The following is an 18181-nucleotide window of genomic DNA, read 5'->3' on the forward strand; positions in this document are numbered from 1 at the left end:
GTCAATTCAAACGCATGAAAATTAACACTTCCATATTTTTTGTTTTTATTTTCCAGTCTCATCCAATCCAAACTTCACTACTGATGAAAAGTTGGCTACCTGTACCCATTTTTGGGGGGACCTCGGTGAATCAGTTGCTTTCAAATTCTTGATTGGGTGTTAGAAAGGGGGCCATGTGTCCACCCACTGATCCCAAGGTTGTGGGTTCGATTCCGGCCGAGGACGCTATAGTAACTCGATTGTAGGGTGCAAGTTGCTTAGACACGTCCGGTGTGCCGTATGCTGAGATTTCGGCGCGCGTTAAAGGAACCTCTGGTGGACAAAATTAGTCGACTGGCCGACCACTGCGGCGTCACGCATGGTCGTAGGTTGTCTCGCGATGCCGAAGTTACGAATTATCACTACCCATTGACCGTTGACCATTCGCGTGAAACAGTTCGATCCGAAATCAGAACAATACCTGTCACATGCTTTCTTCCTATGCTGGGAGTCACTGTGCATAATATCTAATAATCGTCTAATTATTTCTACTTGAATTTTGTATAATTTTGTCTATCACACAGGCTCGAGCCCAGTCGAGAGCCATGTGATCTTCCAATTGCCTTCTTCTTCCGGTTACCAATCAGACATTGCATTGGTCGAACAAGCCGAGACGCGCGGTGGTGGCCAAACTCCTCAACATGCAGTTTCGCGGACTCTACATGCTCGTAAGGTCGGTCGGGTAATGGAGAACTCAGAATGTCTGCGACTTCGAGGGCGACGTCGGGTGGAAGGCAAGACATGTCGGTACTGGGTTGCCTTGGATGTTATACCTGTTCAATTCAGTTAAAATCTTGTTTTGGGTGTGTTGGTATGTGTCAGAATTAATTGGAAGCGCTAAAAGGTACGGACGAAGAGTGTGTTGTGTGTCTCGTCTCTTCAGTGCTCGTCCGTATTTTTTAGCACTTCCAACGGAAGGTTGTACGTGCCAGCTGGGACTGGGCTTCCGCTTGTAGGAACCAAAATATGGAGTTGAAAGTCCAAAATGGCGGCAAGCAAATAGCGGATGTAGTTCCGTATCGGGACCACTGTTTTTTTTTAAAGAAAAAAGAATGAAAACAAAAATCAAACGCTTTTACGTAAAAGAGGAACTAATTAGTAACGAAATTAAACAGGAATGGCCCTCGAATATTGCGTGAAATGTATAAAAATTAAGTTTTATCGCACGGTTGTTGAAGGCGATCCGCCATCTTTACTGAGGACCTTCTGACCTAACCCGAGGCACGTCTCCACGCCCGCACCACCTAGTGCGTGCCCGGGGGGGGGGGGGGGGACCCCTCCCTATCTGTCTAACCCAAACTGACCCAAACTCACTAAAGTGAGGCGACTTAGCGCGATTCAAGGACCCTACCTTTTGCAAGATGGCAATTTTCGAATCCGTTAGGCTTAGCATTCCCGTGTTTCTCCTGCGCTAGAAGTCCATCAGATGGGGTTGTTGAAATGCATATAAAAAATGTTCTAGTCCGCAGAATTTCATAATTCTTACATTTTTAGATTTAGTATATGACCTTCTTTCACTTCTATACAATATTTACCTTCGAGACGCTTTCACTGATTTTTAAAAACGAGTGGTCCCGATACGGAACTACACCCCAAATAGCGATGTGGTCATATGGATATGGCCCATAGCAGGTTCGGCTGGGGAGATCGGTTGGTGGCTATATGGGCTGGGAAGGGACATCGGTTCTCGTTTGGGTCACCAAAATGTTGACATCGGCTTTGGAAAGAAGAAAGGATCAATCCTCTTGGTTTTTCGAAACCAAGTGTTTGTTGTCTGCATACACGAAGGTTCGTTCACGAGCACGTTAGTGTGCATCGTTGCTTGCCTTCTCGGTTCATATTATACCAGAAAGTTGGACTATAACCCCACTGTGCCGGTGTAAACACGAATTAAGCAATCTGTTTCAGTTCATAATCAGTGCGAAACATTTTCTTAAATTTCCAGATATAATTACTTTTTCACGTTTGGTCGCCAGCATAAGGTGAAACACAGAGTAATACAAACAGTTTGCGGTGTACTTAACGGGTACTTTGACGTACTCTGCCAAGTAGTTTGTAGAATATTTTAATTGCATTTGCAGTATTGTACTTTATACCTTACTACAAGTACCAGTGATGCCATATACGTAGTTAGTACTTTCCTTTAAAAGGGTTGTGACACTTTGGTAGATGTGGTTGATCACGCACACATTCTATTGCACACTAGAGCAGCGTTTCCCAAACTTTTCGTTGTGTCGGACCCCCAAAACCACATTCATTCGAGGACCCCCATTAAGTACGATTCATGTTGACATAAATGAGGGACGTGAAGAAAGAAAAGGAAAAACAAACAAACAAACAATGCATCGCCATACAGGAAATGAGAAGGTAGCATATTTCTGCCTTCTTTAGTATCATCTATATCGTCATATATCAATATCGTCCCCCTGAGAGATGACGTGACCAGGGGGCTTAATCGCATTACGCTTTCGATTTATCGAGCCGATACGGTCTAACGAGTCGTTAGCCTAACGAAACGGGCGACCTTAGCGACAATACGTTGGGGGCACGATCGCTAGCCCTCAACGGCTCATCAGGTCCGTGACATCACTGCACTGGGCAGACGTAGCTTGCGGCATGCGTTCTTAAACAGGCGAAACTTAACGAAATCTATCTCGTTTAATTGGAAAGGATCCTGACGCCTTCGGCTTCGAGGTTAGCCGATTGGGTTATCTTCCAAGTGAAGAAGCCCTCCGCCATCTTGTGTAGTATATACCAGTAGGGCCATAATACCAGGGTATGTCGTTACGTGCTATAACGTCACGAGCGTCAGCAAATAGCGGTCTGATGCCGAGACTGCCGCTCCTTCTGACAATATGATTAATCTGTTTTCTTTGTTGTGGTAGTTGGGCTTCCATTCTTCTTCCTCAGCTTCCGCCTTCTTCCTCCTCCTTCCCTTCTTCCTTCTCAGCTTTTCGCAAATCAAATCGAAGTGGCAAACATATGGGTTGCTTCTTGTTGGCAAATAAGGCTTCCAACGACTACTTTAGCAACTTAACAGGAGCTAGCTCGCCCGCCAGCACTTTACTCTGTGGAAACAGTAACGTCTAAAATTACATGGTAAACTGAAAAATCGCAGCACATCATCCAACTCCCCAAATAAAAGAATTCTGCCTGTATTGCATGCATTTCTTCGCTGACTAGGTGTGGAAATGGTCTGTCTAACACAAGAGGTCTCCATCATTGCACCAATTTAACGTCTTGACGAGTGGGTTGATGACCCGTTAGGAAGACGAGCTCGATAGATCGCTAGACAAGCAGCAGATTTAACAAAACCAAGGACGTCATAAATCACGTGAACTTCGTCACGTATCGCAGTTAATGTGTTTCGAGCGTCGCGACTAGGCTGAATCACGCGGCAAAACTGAAGATATTAACGAATCGTTAAAGGTTAACAGCTTGCTAGCTCGTTACGACTGCCAGAGATTACGCCAGTGTTCCGTTAACGAAAGGAGCGGTTCACATGTCACGTGAATACGTGTCACACGTCGAAGTTAGCGAACGGCCCACCCATCGTTAGCCCGTTAGCCGCGTTAAAGATTAAGCCCCCAGCACTCGCCAAGACGGTCTCGGGGACCCCAGGGGGCCCGTGGACCACGCTTTGGGAACTACTGCACTAGAGTGTTGAAGAAAGAAAAAATACTTTTCTACGAATCGTAACTAGTTGGATACAAACCCTTGAACATAGGTACTCGTCAAGTTCTGACGTCAGAGCTCCGGCCATTCCCATTGGTAGTCGTAAGCACGTGACCTCTCGCGGGCTTCCTCACTGGCGGAGACGCTTGCCATGCCGTGACGACACAGCCGCATGCCTTTCGGTATTCGCAGTGCCGGTTTTCTACGCGTCTATTACCCCTTTTGCTGTAAAATTTAGAAGGCAGGTTCGCATAAATGCAAAAATATTGCATTTTACATAATCCGGAATAATTTGAGACGAAGCGTCGCAACCAGTAATGTTGAGATACTTTTCCCATCAGTGTATAAACAGCTAGGGTACAGTGTTGCCTTTGCTAATGACCGCGGTAATGCAGCTATCGATGCGTCCGGCTCTTATGCGTTTTATTCCGTGTTTCGCAATTTCTCGGCACGCGCGTAAAGCGATTTACTTGAGGGAGCCTAATTTCAGCGATATTCAAATTGTGCCAGAACGATATTCCTGGCAACTAAATGCGACATAATTTTGGCAGAACTCTTGCCTGTGAACAGGGGAACACCCATGGCCGAACTCTCCCATAAAGCTACATTTCCTGGGCGTGGATAAAACGTTCACGCATTGTGCCCATTGAATTTCTGCTTCGCTCAAAATATCGATCGAATAGCCGTGGCCTGGCACCGCCCTTCGGAGGTGGAGCCGCCGCAGACGGCGTTTTTGGATGGCATCTCCATCTGTCCTGCATCCGTGCTATCTCGCAAAAGAACATTCCTGACCTATGTAATAAGGGGAGCGTTTTCAGTTATTTCTTGACCATGATGGACACGGCAGGCCTTTTTTCATAAATGCTTCTTTCTGTCTGTTATACGGGCAAGGCATCAACCTTGAGAGTTCCATATTGGTGAAACAATAAAAATAAAATATAAAAAATAAATAATATAATAAAAATATAATATAAATAAATAAAATAATAATAAAAAATAATATATAAAAAAAATAGTATATAATTTCGTTAGGTACCAAAGGTGTGACATTGGCTCGCATAAGGCTGTCGTGTAATGCTTCAGGTGGGAGCGCAATAAACAAGTCTCGAGTGGCGCACTACATGCGACACGCTTTTGTCCATCTTGGGCCCATTCGACGGCAACATGCCAAACATCATTCGAAAGCCAGTGAGTGCAGATTACACACGGCCGCTGTCATGCGCTGCCGATTTCTTAATGGATGATTTCACAAAGCAGTTGGATTGGATTGAATTGAATTTAAAAATAATATGGAGATTACACAAAGCAGTCCTATAGGAATACGTTCTGTATGCTTGTCTAGGGAATGCTGTCTATCCCCACCCGGTTTTGAGCTTACCATACGCGAATGTGGCCATCGTAGCCAGTTGTCTAAGTGTGCCCGAAGCATTCTGCCATACCAGTTGTTATAGTGTAAATGTGGAGCGCCCATTCTCGAAACTGCGGGTTTTTAACCGGAAGGGACGACAGAATTATGACGTATGCCGTCTGTGTGCCACTAATTCTACACGATGGTGATTTGAGATTTGTAATTATCCGTAATGTAAATATACGTATGACGTGATTTTTTGCTTGTTTATGTCCTGCTGTTTTTACCTATAGGTGCAAATTCGTGATTTTTCCTCCTCAATATGCTGAACCACACAAAATCGGATCGGGTACTTATATTTTTTAGAATCACTGCTAAAAAAGCTGACTTATTCGCAATAGATGCCAGCTCAATTTCCGTAAAAGTAAGTGCCCTAAAATCGAAAACCGTATGCTACGCCAAACGACGACGATCTGGAGATGGGAGGTGGCGATGGGGGTATTATGCAGAATCTGTTAGAAGCGCATTATGGACGCATTACTGACAGTTGCAACAGTGCACTGGCACACGCACTGATCTGAAGGACATGGCTTCGACAGATAATCGAGAACATCTGTCATTTGGTATCACAGTAAACATTTTGTATGAAAACTAAAAACTTCGTTTTTAGTTTAAAAATTGTGCCGTCGTCCGCCTGATGATGTTGTGATGCTTCGCCCCAAGTTAGCTAGAATAAAATGGGTTATTTGTATAGCGGCTCATCCGGCTGTGACTTCTCCGCTGGTGTAGCAGCCACGGGGGAGTTCACGTGTTCATGACGTCCAATACGAGTGCGTGAGGTGATTGCGATGTGATAACGAAGAAAATGGGAATGTGAGTCGCGACAAAGTCGGACATGCTACACCAGGACGCCTACACACGGTGAATACAAACAGATGAACGGGGGTGGAGTGCAACATGTGGTTCAAAACAAATGTCAAACAAGAAGACGAATCACTGGGAGGCACACACAGGGCAGAGTTGTGCGTAACGCGTTACTAGTAATTGCGTTACTAGTAATCAATTACTTTTTCCAGTAATTTTTTAACGTAATCAATTAATTTTGTGAGCAAGTAATTTTCCAAGTAATCTGATTACAATTTTCGGTAATCAATTACTGAGTAATCGATTACTTTTTTAACCTTCTGTCAACAATGGCAACCCTTAGACAACCGGCAATCTGTTCTTCTGTTCCACCACGAGTTCGACTTTAGCAATGACGCAGAGGTCACTGTGACGCCCGTCTCTAGTCCACACGTGTTCCATGCACGCCACAGTAATATGATAATCCCTTATACCGCGACCTACTGGAGCAACAGTAAAATAGGTGACTGTATTGATAAATTGTGCAGGCTGAACATAGCAATAGTAAGAAAACCAAGCGGATGTTTCGACGCGCATGTTTCGAGGTTTTAAATGTGTACATAAATCTGTAATAAACCCGTGTATGCGTTTTGTATGTTGCTTTCAAATGTATTTGTGAATTTCACTTATCAAGTATGTTGGTGTCTCATATTAGAATTTGCAACAAATCTGCATGGTTACATTCACTGCAGGCTTGTCGGCTTTGCTATGGTCAACAATTTAAAAGTAACGGGAAAAGTAACGCGTTACATTTTTAATCGGTAACGTATTACATTTTCGATGAAGTAATTTGTAACGGTAAAGAATTACTTTTGGCGCAGTAGTATCAGTAATTGTAATCAATTACTTTTTTCGAGTAACGTGTACAACTCTGCACACAGCACACACTTAGCAAGTTATCGAATGTCCATAAGCCCAGTTGTAGATGTCAAAGGCTCGGGAGGCCACACGAGACAGGCTCGCCTCTAAAACCCTTCGAATGTCAAACCTATTTCCGACACCTGAGAAGGATGTGCTCTGCGTCCACTACAACGCCACACTCACTGCAGTTTGGAGAGTCGCGCTTGCCCAGTTTACGTACGCTGTACTTTACATTGAGCCATAGCCTATAGGACAGTCGTCGTTTGTCGCGTGAAGGAAGGTGGTGCTCAAAAGCGTAACTCTGGATGGACCTTGTAAAGAACCGAATCCCGAGCTGACCCTGTTAGCCAGGAGGTGCTGCACATTTGTTTGAGTTCGTTCAGCATTCGCGTCGCGTCCCCCTGGGTAAAGTAAATGGGCATCAGTTGGACGTGCCTGAGTTGAAGAGCCCTGCGTGCAGCAGCATCCGCAGCTTCGTTGCCTACAATACCATAATGACTAGGGATCCAGTGCAATTGGATATCATGGTATGTGTGCAATACATCTTGTACTACTGATGCCAAAGATCCCGTAGTGAACGTGGAAGCCAGAGAGAGAGAGAGAAATGATGACGATGATATGGGGATGACTTCCGCTCATTGAGCGGGATGCTACCCCATTGCTATTGGGGGAAAATGAGAGGATGGTGATGAGGATGATGCTGACGACGCTGACAGGGTTTTAGAGAGGGTCGGTCAGGCCGGTAGTTTGCAGGAATTTGATGAAGAGTCGTAAGACGGACATCTGCTTTCGTGTGTCCCATGGTCCCAAAATGAGTCTGAGGTCAAGGGGTCGGCTGTCAATCCGCGCAAGGTCGTTTGCCAACAAGTGACGCTCCCTCCTATAAGTGGCACATGCGATGATCACATGGTCCGCGGTCGCTGGCACACCACACTTCGGGCACAAGGGACTACTGGCACACCCTATCTGGTAACGGTAGTACGGCGAAAAGGCAACATTCAGCCGTAAGCGATGTAGGAGGGACTTAATGACGCGCGGTAGAGATGTTGGTAAGCGACACGCGAATGTTGGGTCTACAGTTCCCAGTATGGTACTGGCCGGGACATCCCGACGCCATTGTTCGACGGATGAGGAGGCAGCCCTCACGAAGAAGGGACCGTCTGTCCCCCCTTGGGAGAACAATCGGGACACACTTGCCCTGGTGGTGAGCGGCCGCTGCGGCAGCGTCGGCAACGCGATTGCCAGAGATTCCGCAATGACCCGGAATCCATTGAAAAGCGATGGTGTGGCCGTGGGCAGTTATGGACTTCAGTAGGCGTAGAATGTTTATCACAAGTGTGGCCAATGAGCCGCGGAGACCTGAGGTTTTCAGGCATCGAAGAGCTGACTTGGAGTCCGTACAGACTACCCATCGCCGTGGATCGCATTTGGCCGCATATTGTAAGAACAGCAGGATTCCGTACAGCTCGACTGAGGTCGAAGAGGTGCGATGGGACAACCGGCAACCCCGGGTGAGCGGTATCGAGGGTACCACAAAAGATGAGGATGACGAAGTTTTCGTTGAGGAGCCATCCGTGAAGACCGTGCAGAACCCATCATATGCTGTGCCGATGAAGTCCATAGTCAGTTGCTGTAGTGCGAGGTCGGGGTAGCTCCTTTTGTTGTCCGTGATCTCTAGGACAGAGGCGGTGACGCTTGGCGACGGAAGTGTCCACGGGGCCGTGCTTTCAGCGGCGGGGCTGATCACGAATTTCGGAACGCGGGATTTGAATGACATTATACATCCGTGGATCGGCGTGCTGCGCCTTGCCCGAAGTTTCCGGATGAGCGGGTGGTGGCGATGGTGTGCAATCAGGCCAGAGTCTGTAACGCACATCTTGAGTTACTGTAGATGATTCAGCGAGCAACTGAAGATCGGGAGTGGATAAAACTTATGATATCTTTAACTGGCGGTACCAATGCTCTAAGCCAGAGTGCTCCGAGCTAGAAGAAGAAAGAATATGGAAGAAATGCCGAAGGTGTTGTCAGAGCGCTCCGTTTTGACCAGGCTCTAGAGCGATCCATGGCTGATGCCAGTCGAAGATGCCATTAGTGCGGAGTGCGTGGGGCTCTCGCACTCATCAATTTGTTCTGCCGAAGTTCATTCAAAGTGTATCTCGCCAAGTTCAACGCGCAGATAAATAATTCATTTTTTTTCTCAGTACTTGGTCGTGCAGTACAATGCGTGCATCATGTGATGAAGCACATGCACAAAAGTGTCACAACTCCTTTAACATCGGCAGAGATCCCGGCCGAGGTGGAGAGGTAAATGTGGGGGAGGTAAACATTGCTTCCAGCACCGTGTTCCGGCGCACGTAAATAGAACCCCAGGTGGTGCAAATTATCTGCAGTCCTACCCTCCGGCACGTGCAACAGGTCGCCACACTGGGCAGACAAACCTTACGTGTAACATCACGGCACCGTTACCATTATTACCATTATTTATCGGCAGAGCGAGATGTCAGTGCCCGTCCAAGGACCCTCCGGTGGACATATAAACAATGTTTGCCTTCGTTTTTCTTATTAGCTTTGTGATAACTCTCTTTGAAACCCCTGTCAACGTAAAAAGACACTCTAGTATACCCTCGCGTGCTGGTGTAGCCGGCGCAATGTAGGTTCGAGCCAAGTTCTTCATATTTTGCTTCTTCTTGAAACCAGACGAAACACTTGCTCTCGAAGCCTTAAGACCACGACCTACTCAAGACAATCTCTCAGTATAATCACAAAAAAAAAAACACTATACTTTTATTTCCAGAGTTATTCGTATGGCGATCACCTCGTACTCGAGCAGCACAATGTCCTAAAAGTTCGAATATACGTGGGGATGACTTGAAGTTGTCTTATCAGTGTGGTGCTACATTTCGCACACCATCACACGAGGAGAACAAGAAAACAACCTTGATTTAGACCAGACTTGTGCCCGTTACTCGAAAAAAGTAATTGATTACCCTTACCGTTACTTGTACGGAAAAAGTAATTGATTACCGTTACCAATTACAGGACTTCAAATGTAATTGAGTAACGAGTAGAAAAGTAACGCGTTACTCCGGTCGTTACTCTGCATTCACGCCATAGGTGGGGAGTAACGCGTTACAAAGTAGTGCGTTACCGGTAACGCGTTACATTCGAGTAGTGAAATATGGTAACGCATTACATTTGGGAGAAAAGTAATGAGTAACGTAACGTCATTACATTTTTAACAACTAACGCGTAACGGCGTTATGCGTTACTGCGTGTTCGGGAACTTGAAAGCTTGAGCGAGGACCGTGCCTGCAGAATTCGGGAAAATCCCCGATTTTTTCTATTCATCTTCAACAATGACAAGAAGGTCACATCGACACCCACGAAGAACACAAAAGAAGGGTTGTTGACCTACCCTGGTTGAGATGTCACCTTTGTTTACCACCTCTGTTTTTCACTCCCTCTGGTATTTTTCGGACGAATGGGGCAAAAGCGGCAGAAAAATAGCCTCTACCCTCTGAACAAGTAACAAAGTACCAAGGAATTGGCTGTTTGGATTTGTACTGTATGAGATAAAAGGTCACCGTGTCTATCAACCTTGACAAGGAGCACTCACTGGTCATTAGGCGTCCTCTCAGCCCAAGGGCGAAGCTCACCGATGAAAATTTTGAACATCAACTACTTCTGCGTTGCAATAAATCGTACATATAAGTTGTGTTCATGCGTGACCCTTGTTTGTGCCCAACATTGCTTGTATTGATTTGCGGAATGCACTTATGTGACTCAACCAAAAATTGTACATATTATAAGGACAACTGGTGAAGTAATGCAAAAGTAACGGCATTACTTATCAGAAGTAACGGCGTTAGTAACGCGTTACCTACTACCGCAACAGTAACGAATAACGTAACGCGTTACTTTTCGAAAAAGTAGTGAGTAACGGTAGTGCACTACAAAATAAAAGTAACTTCCCCACCTATGATTCACGCAAAGTATACCCGTCTTTGTGTGCCTCAGAAAAAAAAAAAAGAAAAAGAGAGAAAAAGAAAAGTTCAACAGTGGAACAGCTGAAATAACCCAAAAATATGTACGTCTACTGTAGTTATCGCCCGGGAAGACGTTAGGGTTGCCACTTTTCGTAGTGAAAAATACCGACTCGAGGAGAGGAGGTGGAATAGAGGGAAAGGAGGAAAGGCTCGTGGAAAAGGGAAAGTGGGTGATGGGTGGACGAGACACACACACACAGAGAGAGAGAGAGAGTGCTCGCTCAAGATAATACATAGGAAACATATGTTCCTGTGTTTGGCTGTATCATTGATGCTAGAAATAACAATGATAATAATAATAACGATGAATAATAAGAAGAATGAATAACTAAGAAAACGACTGGTGACTGCGGAACTGGGTCTGTGTTCCAGATTTATTCAAGCTGTACTGGAATGTTGAAGGGAAAATCCCGTAAAAGCCCTTATGAAAGGTCTTGAGCCACAAATACCGGCAAAAGGCTGCCGGTATCACCTTCCTACGGGCAACCGGCAGAGCGCCCAAATAACCGGCCGTGCCGGTATAATACCAGCCTGGTGGCAACCCTAGAAGACGTTGACCCGATTGTGGAAGATCATGCGTGGAACTTCCCCATGACTCACTAAACCTCCAAAGCTACCACCAAGGGAACCACAACACTGGTGTAGGAAGAGATCAGGGAGATATACTCTGAAATTCCAGAACAAAGGCTGATGGCACGAAGATCTTGACTTGGGGCAGAACATCTAAAAGATGAGTTCGTCTCTGCCGGGAAAGTAATCAATTACTCAGTAATCGATTACTCAGAAAAGTAATTGATTACTCGAAAAATTACTTTGACTTTAAAGTAACTGATTACTCGAAAAATTACTCAAAAAAGTAATTGATTACAAGTAACGCAATTACTAGTAACGCGTTACGCACAAGTCTGATTTAGACCCATCCACCTCTAACAGACGACTTGCATAAATCCCGGGAGGCAGCGCGGTACACGCGGCGCAACTGTTGTTGTTCTTATCGCAAACCGCATTCGAATTCGACCCTGAAACGTCAAAGAAAAGCAAAGACAGCCGAACAAACTGAGCTCGCTTACACCGTCCACCGTGGCGATACGATCCACGTTAACTTACCACTTTACTTATGAGGCGTCGACTTTAGCTCAAGACACAATGCTGCCTAGAGTAAGCATGCCCGACATGGCAAGGAAAGGACACGATGCTGTGTGACTATGACTATCGATGACAATCATGCTGTTCAACTTACAGCAGCGATATTTAGAGAAGAAAAGAAGTCAGGCACAAAATGACTAAATATTGGTTAAAACGCATCAGGAGAAACCTTGAGCCTGACGACGGAGAGGACAAAAAACACGCACGCAGGGCTCAAGAAGCCCTGAGTGTGAGCCCTGCGTATGTGTTTTGTCCTCTCCGTCCTCAGGCTCAAGGTTTCTCCTGATGCATCTACACCAGCTGGCCGCCATCCTTTCAGTTTTATTGGTTAAAACGTCACGTTAAATATCGATTCAGATGCAATAGAAATGAATGTACGAAATAGAATTATGGGAAAGAGTAATCCACAGACGGCATGGTTTTACCCAACAACATCACACGCGAAAGAACGTATTTTCCATTTCCGCATGCTCTCCGATATGCACAACAGACGGCGCTACAAGTTTTGTAAATCGTCTGTTGTGCTGCTTGGGTAAGTATCCCATGCGCCAAGAAAAAAAAGTCATCAACGCACGTAGCAACAAGCTGCGTATACAACGGCGAGTACAAACAAAGCGCATCATTGCACAACCCACGAGAAGGATGTGTCTACAGACAGAATCTGGAAGGTACCGTCAGCAGTACATCGTTTTCGTCAACCACATAACGGGGATTAATCGGAGCCTTATCCCACACACGTCGTTAGGAACAGGAAACACGTACATTTCTGTGGGACAAATACGGTGATCTCTTCGTGGTACGACAGCTGGGGAATTAATGCGTTGCACGAAGGAAAACGTTAGAGCAGTTCCTCTCTAAGTTCTTGGAAACCGTCCGTACCATTTTCTTGCCCGCATCTAACAGGATTTCACGTGCAAATAGCACCGGTAGACTGTCGGTGACCATGGGGGATTCCCCTCGTCATCAGACTGCAGAAATTTCTCGAACAACAGAACAAAATGAAAGAAAGGGCTTTCTGTGCTTGCCGACTGGCCAATCAGAATTGAGCGCATTTATCACGAATTTTATTGTTTTTTTTTTCTCTCTCTCTCTCTTTGCGGCGCTTCCGCTGGTTTCCGGCGTTCGACATTCCTGGGGTACCTTCGGAAGATGTGCAGGCCCTCGAACCGTGGATGATTCTCGGGAAGGGTCTTTGTTCCCGTGTTCCTGAATGACTGGGAATTAGTCGTGTTACCGCGCTGGCTTTGTTTGGTGAAATTTGATGGCAATAGGTTTTCGCGAGGGGGGATATACGTGATGACGTATAGTGCGGGAATATACCTCTGCCTTCGATGCCATAGGGTGTATTGTCTCGGTAGGTCGTAATTGGCTCGACAGTTATGGTGGCGAGAGTGCGAATAATGGAGGAGGCTTCGGCGTTTACCGTGTAACGTCACTGCCTGCAATGCTTCTCTCTTAGGAGCTGCTGTTGATCTACGAACGTCCGAGTAAAAATGATGCGTGGCTGTAATGTCAACTTCAAACTGTACGTCACATTATGTGAGACAACGTACCATGCCTTCGAAGAAGGAAAACCGCGATTTCTGTAGTGTACGACAAGGTGGGAGAATGACGTTTTGGACTATTCGTCTGTTCATGCAGACCATGTCTATAAACCTAACATCTAAGCAAACATAAACCAAAACAGAGGCAGAAAAAATGTCGAAGTTTGTTCCTACGGACGGGTGATTCGCTGCTCCTGATTAACGTTGCCTTTACAGCGTTCAGTATAACTAAGACCCATTTCATGCTACCGTATTTGTCGTTCGTTTGCTTCAAGAAGAGAACCTAGGGGAAGTGCAGCCTCTTGCACGAAAGTTCTTGTTCGAATGACCCTCAGTTGCTCCTAACCGTTTTCATGTTACGTTTGTGATTCCCTCATCGCGGGCTCCTTGACAGTGTTTCTTTTTTTTTTTTTCTTTTTTTTCCGTTTCGGCAATCGAGTCCCGTAGGTTCCAACGGGTCCGTTTTGGCTCCGTGAAAAACACGGACAAGAAAAACGTTAATATGAAATGGGCCTAAATGGGATACCGGCTTTGATTTTTTGTCTTTTGCCGATTTTATCCGGTAACATAATCAGTTAGATTCCTTATCCCACTGGTAATTATGTAGCGCGATGCAAAAAGCGACAAGCATCCTGATAATCTTATTTGCTTCGAGCAGTGTAGGAGGTCGTATGATGTCAACACCCCTGGCGGGCGCGTACGATTTAGCAGCATGCAAGTTTTGTGCACGATCTCCAGATGAAAATTGCTTTACGTGGGACGCGGGTGGAGGTCACCCACTGACGAAATGCCTACATTTTGTGCCCCACAAAACATTTTATTACAGCAATTCTACCCGCGCCTTCTTTCTGCTTCCTTTTTTTTTTCTTTTCAGCACACATCTGCAAAAATAAGCAGGGAATTCACGTGTATACGCGAAGGCTAATTCGCTTATCGGCTGCGTATTGCGTATCCCCAAGCAGCACAATGTACTGAAAGTCGAGTGCAATAGGGGTGGACGGTATGTGTCTTATCACTGTTCCTTAGTCTCAAGAGTGTGTTCAAGGTCTTCCACCTACCCGTCCACCCCTATTGCACTCGACTTTCAGTACATTGTGCTGCTTGGGTCGGCAAACGGGGCTGTAAACATTTTGCGGCGCTTCTGCACGCATGCCGCCTTTTAGTGTGTTATACACGCGTGTAACCTTGCGTAATACGCAGCGTCTTGAATACACAAAACATTCGTACACGTGCACTGGTGTTACGAATGTTGGAAAGCCGATACCATCTCTGGATTTATTTCAGAAGTGTCGCTCATTGGGTGTGCAGCCAACCTGCTTATGCGCATGTTACGTCAACCATTGGTAACCTATGGCTCTTGCTACACCTGCTCCTCCACGGCTACTAACTTGCACAACGAGCAGTGATAGGTAAAAACTGCTTGCGGGGTGAAGGAGCGCGACGGGTAGATATCTTCTCTGTCTCAGTCGTAACTTTCTTCTTTGGCAGTGGCTGTATGGCGCAAACAGTACGGGACATCGAAATACAATATGATAAATTAATAGACACAGGTCATGGCATTAAAAACTCAGTGGATCCCTGGAAGTACAGGCATACGAGGTGACGAAGCTGCGAATGAGGTAGCGGATATAGCGCATCTATCGTCAACGGAACATCTGGTGATCTGTCTGATCTGACATATCTGGCACTAGCCTGACGTGAAAAACGTTTTGAAGTTGCTGACAGAGAACACACGAAGAAGGCAATGGTTACAAGAGGACAGTCGCTCATCTCTCTTGGGTCAGGTAGACCCGTAGCTGAAATCCAGCATACCGCAACCTATTTAGACATTTTGTATCGATTTCACCATCCAATGTATGTGTGTGTGTGTTGTATCGATTTCGCTTGAACGTCGCGTATGACATACAGTTTTAAACATGGTTGGGAGCGCTGGCTCAGCAAATTGTTCAGTGTGTGCAAACAGTGGAGGATACGGAGGACATCGTGACGGTGCTCCGCACAAGATATACACCCCAAATGGCTATATTGAAATCTGTTCTCGATCGCCTGAAGAATATAAACTTCAAATGTGCTAAGTGTCTGGGAATTCAAGCGGGAAGCAACGTTGTCGCCTCTTCTAAACTTTATAGTGAGTTGTGCTGGACAGTTTGCCTCTGCGCAGTGGAGAGGACAGGGTTTGGAGAGACCACGTGACGAATTGTCTGTCCAATCACAGGTCAACAATACGGGGGAATTCGTAGACCAGCATGGTTGTCCGCCTGGGTCTACAGAAGAAAGCACGTCAGCCTCGTAACCTTGAGCAGTTTGGTGTTACCCCGCTATACTTGGGAGAGAGGCGAATGAGGTCGCTCCACAGAAAATAGGGGAGAGTGGGAACAGGGAAGTTGCGCAGGCAGCTGACCTGCTTGCATAGCGTATTGGGCCCGGGTAGCTAAGCATATACTCTCAAGTTCCTTGGTTTTGCGTTATCGCTGTTTGTGCACTGTATATAGGCGCAGCTATGCATTTACGCATGCATTTGCTGGTCGGATGTGCGCCGGGGGCTGCGGGGAGAGGGAGAGGGCGATGGCTGTTGCTTTTTTGTGGGCTGAGTGTGTGTGTGTGGGGGGGGGGGTTCATTGTGGGAATACAGAACTTATTCGTCTGGCAAATTAAATTTTTCCCTTCTTTTGCGTAACACTCAAATCAAGTCAAATCGCTGTTGTGAGAAAGTGTGCTTAAGGTGATGAAACACAGATAAACGATCCCTATGATGAAATGCAGATGATCTAGGGTGCTGATGCGGAAATAGCAGCGATACAAATCTCAGTTAAACCAGGGTGATGGACAGATACATTTTTAAGAAACTGCAAACTCCTGCAAACTGCAGATCGTAGGCTCCAAACACTCTTTCTGCACTTCCACAAAAAAAATACAAATATATCAAATTGTTACGTGGAAATGTATTAAACGTTATGAACACATCACAAAAATTTAGGAGGCTCAGTCCCGTATTCTGCCTATAAGCAGGTTGAAACATAGAGCCTTCAACAATGTGTACGGAAAACCATTAGACGCTGAGAAAAAAGGGAAGAGAAAAATCGAAAAACGAAACGAGCAGTAAGACTTTTTTGTTTTTCTTATAGTGTGGATCGTCTGCACAAACGTTTGGATTTCTTAGCCAATATTATTATTCGGCACGTGATCTGACTCACTATCGGCCTCGGTGGCACAGTTGGTCCGTTCGCGTGTTGATCACAAGGTTGCTGTTTCGAATCCGACTAAGGGCGCCACCAACTTGGTGGCAGGAGATTTCAGCGCACGGTAAATAACCCCTAGGTGGGCAAAATTAATCTACAGACAGATTAATTTATGACATCGCTTACGATCACAGTTTTCATGCGACGTAAAGCTACGAATTAATAGGGAGTTTTAGCGAATCATTAGCGCGCTCCGATTCAGTCTCCGCATCGCTGTTACTCAATCAGATATCAGCGACGGGACATCAGCCACCCCAAAGGAGTGAGTTTTCCTAAAACTCTGTCTGGCTCTCTAACGACAACAACAACGTGCTGAAGATGTGATGGATGATGAAAAGAGTTATTCCACTGCTGGGGTGCGTTACACCATCCCTTTGGTTTGGTTTGGTTTGAAAAAGGAGAAAAATATCGAGAAGTAGGGCCAAGTCAACGCGAGCACGCTTTGGGTGGCGGGCGTCGCCACCAGGAGAGCGATGTGTGTTCCACGAGAGTTGTGGGGAAGAAATCACAGAGTGCAGCATATAGCTTATCCAGTAGACGGCTAGCCAGTTACTGAGTGCTTTCTTAATGTCATATCATATCATGTCTCTTGATTACATGTGAGGCATTAGATGTGAGAATGAAGTGGGAAGTGAACTAAGTTCACAGAACAACTGGGATGCTCGCTCGTGGCTGTGCAGTACAAGGCAACGGAAGGACGAAATAAAGAAGAAGAAGAAGAAAAAAGAGCACTGAGGGTCCGTCATTGAAACAGGAAAAAACACAACGTGTCATCCATCTTTGTGACTCTATCATCCACTTTTTTAAGTCAAGTGTTGTCTTCATGGCTCGCCATTCAATATTTATGGAATTTAGTTGTCACGCTTCCTGTCGGTTCAGCAATTCTCCTGAAAGCGTCTTCCCACGTGGATGGATTCTCACGGGTATCGGAGAGAGAGAGAAATACATGATGACGATGATATGGGGATGACTTCCGCTCATTGAGCAGAATGCTACCCCATTGCTATTGGGGGGAAATGAGAGGATGGTGATGAGGATGATGCTGACGACGCTGACAGGGTTTTAGAGAGAGTCGATCAGGCCGGTAGTTTGCAGAAATTTGATGAAGGGTCATAAGACGGACATCTGCTTTCGTGTGTCCCACGGGTATCTGAGATACTGTAACTTCATTTGGTTGTCGACAACCGACTGTATTTTTTTTTTGTGGTTCCGTGAATGTGGAAATAAAATTTAGTGAGAGATAATGAACCAAAACGATAAAGTCAGGCGAGACAGAGAGAGAAAATATGGAGAAATTGAGTTCGGCACCCGACGAATTCTTCAACAAAAAAACAAAAACAAATAAAATAGAAAAAAAAAAAAACAATAGAAAAGAAAAGT

General features: G+C 45.6%; 1 protein-coding gene across 1 annotated transcript in view; it reads left to right on the forward strand.

Moving 5' to 3' along the window:
• Nucleotides 1–18181, forward strand: part of LOC135385788 (galactosylceramide sulfotransferase-like) — a 435824-nt gene that overhangs the window by 33308 nt on the left and 384335 nt on the right. The gene's annotated exons all lie outside the window — the stretch shown is intronic.

This window comes from Ornithodoros turicata, chromosome 2 (assembly GCF_037126465.1).
Source record: "Ornithodoros turicata isolate Travis chromosome 2, ASM3712646v1, whole genome shotgun sequence".
In the NCBI taxonomy this organism is placed as follows: Eukaryota; Metazoa; Arthropoda; class Arachnida; order Ixodida; family Argasidae; genus Ornithodoros; species Ornithodoros turicata.